Source organism: Mesitornis unicolor, unplaced genomic scaffold (genome assembly GCF_000695765.1).
Source record: "Mesitornis unicolor isolate BGI_N332 unplaced genomic scaffold, ASM69576v1 scaffold51067, whole genome shotgun sequence".
Lineage (NCBI taxonomy): Eukaryota > Metazoa > Chordata > Aves > Mesitornithiformes > Mesitornithidae > Mesitornis > Mesitornis unicolor.
Genome location: NW_010195346.1, coordinates 9,463 through 11,867, shown reverse-complemented (window position 1 = coordinate 11,867; position 2,405 = coordinate 9,463).

Genomic DNA, 2,405 nt, shown 5'->3' with positions numbered 1-2,405 from the left:
GTAGAATGATTGGCATTCAGCATAGCAAGAATCAGTACACATTGTTTTGAGATTTTGTGTTCGTTTGTTTTGCAAACTGAGACTGAAATCTCTAGTAAAACTCTTTAAAAATCATATCAAAACTCCTACCATTTCCTATGATGTAGAGTCATCTTTGAACTGCTGAACTCCCCCAAAGGTAGAGTTACTATATTTACACTTGACATTGGCAAGCCAATTGCAGTCTTATCTGCAATATATTTTAACTTTTCATTATCAAGTCAGACACAGTTTGCTTCTCACTACAGTTGCAGTCCTGCCTTCCAGTTAGTTATCAATGTCTACTGATAAAGGCTACTTTCCCATCACTTAATATTGAGCAATTTAGAAATAACGTGATCATTTATATTAAGTAAATACAATTCCACTTTGTATACATACCTTTGACGTCAGGCATAAGCTGATCAAGAGCAGCTACACCCACAAGCCTTTGATGTCAGATGTGGTCTAATTCAGAACAGGTTACAACAAAATTAAACCCATGGAAGGCAGCAGATTGGTGTGACTGTAAAACCAAGGGGATCACACATAAAACACTTCAGTTGTTCCACAGATGGAGAACTGCATACAGTGTTATATTAGAAACAGTGGCCCATGTAAATAAGCAACCTGACTTTTGTTTGAAATTTATAAATAGAATCAGATCATCTTTATTTTACTGACTTATTTCCTTTATAAACAGATAATGCATTTTTATGGCTTGTTCTGATGTGTATCTAGCACATTTCATTTTTAGGTCTTGATTCACTTCCTGGGTGAATTCACTTCCTACAACCAGAAGCAGAAATTCAAAAGTAATTTGGAAAAGCTTTGTTTTTATAGCATTTTTTTACATAATCAAAAGCAGCAAGTGCTAGAAAAGTTTTAGAAAAGTGTTTTCACATTGCTCGACTGTGGCATTTTGGTTAAAATTACAGGATTCACAGACCACACCTGGAATAAAAAGTGATGGGCTAAACTAAAGTGAAGGAAATTTTAGAGAGAGGTGTTAAGGAAATCTTCCTGACAGTAAATAAGGCTCTTGACTACCTAGTCTGGGATTACCATGGATGTTTAAAAAACAGGATAGACAAATAAATCATGAATAGATACAAACATACTAGAAGCAGGAGGTTTTCCTGGCTGATCTCAGAGGCTCCCTCCACCTCTATTTTCTACAAACACAGTCGCATGACAACTAACAACATTTTCAGATAATTAGTTCCAACCCGCACTCACACAGCATCATTCTTGCTCATGCCAAAAATCCTACTGTTTTTCAAATTCATGCTCTTCAAAAAAACACGCAGTGAGACAGACTCCAGTATTCTCTCAAATGTTTTGTCTGCAAGTTTCTACTTCTCTAATTTAACAAGGAATTCTCATCTCATTTTCCTGAGTCTGTCACCCCACAAACACATTCTAACACTGGGCCATTTTCTATTGCCTCTGCTTTTTCTAGTACTGGGGAGCCACCGAATGGTTCACTTTAAGAGATTGGGATACTGGGGGTTAAGTAGACCCTGGTACTAATTCAGGAGTTTAAAAAGCAATGTACCACATATCACAGCCTAAGAAAGACCAGTTCTTTTTCTGCCCCATAAATGTTCACTCTAAATATTTAACAGGGAAACACTGAATGCTAGTTTTTGCAACCAAGCAACTATGAAAGATATGGGGGTTTACTGTAAAAAACAATAATAAGGCCCCTTTTCAACATGTGCTGGTGTAATGTGCATGTTTTGCTTTTCAGGAATATTTTTATATCTCTGGAGTATAAGCTAAAATAGCAATTTATAATGAAAATATAATGAACTTAATTGCAATAGAGTAATAATAGGATGTGTATGCTTTTTCTAAGCAGCTCACTGTATTTTCTTATCTCTCTCAGCTAAAAAAGCAGTAAGCCATCTGCAGATGTTTATGTATGAAATCCAACACAAGGAAAACATTTGCACTATGGAACAGATAAGATAATTGAAAATGAAAATGCAAGATAAGGTGTTTGACAGGGCAGAGGGAAGACGCAGAGTGCAGGAAAAACCATCCCCATGACTACTGGTCCTTTCTCCTCCCTGCTCATTGCTGTTCGCCTCTTCTTGGATGCCAGAGCTTGTTTTATTCCTCAGCAGCCTTTCTACAGGCTGGTGGATTCAGTCACAGTTGGAAATTGGGAAACGGTGGTTTGCCTCAGAAAGAGAAGAAAGGAGAGTTTAAGTACCGCTTTAGCAGCAGATGGCTTTGCTGTGGATTCTTTTATACACAAAGGAAATGTGTTTGCTGGCTTTGTAATTAACTGGAAAGGGAAAAGAAAAATTGTTAAAGGCCGTGTGGATATGACTTGAATTTTTCATCAGGTAAGAAGTCAGAAAATCCATAAAACTCTG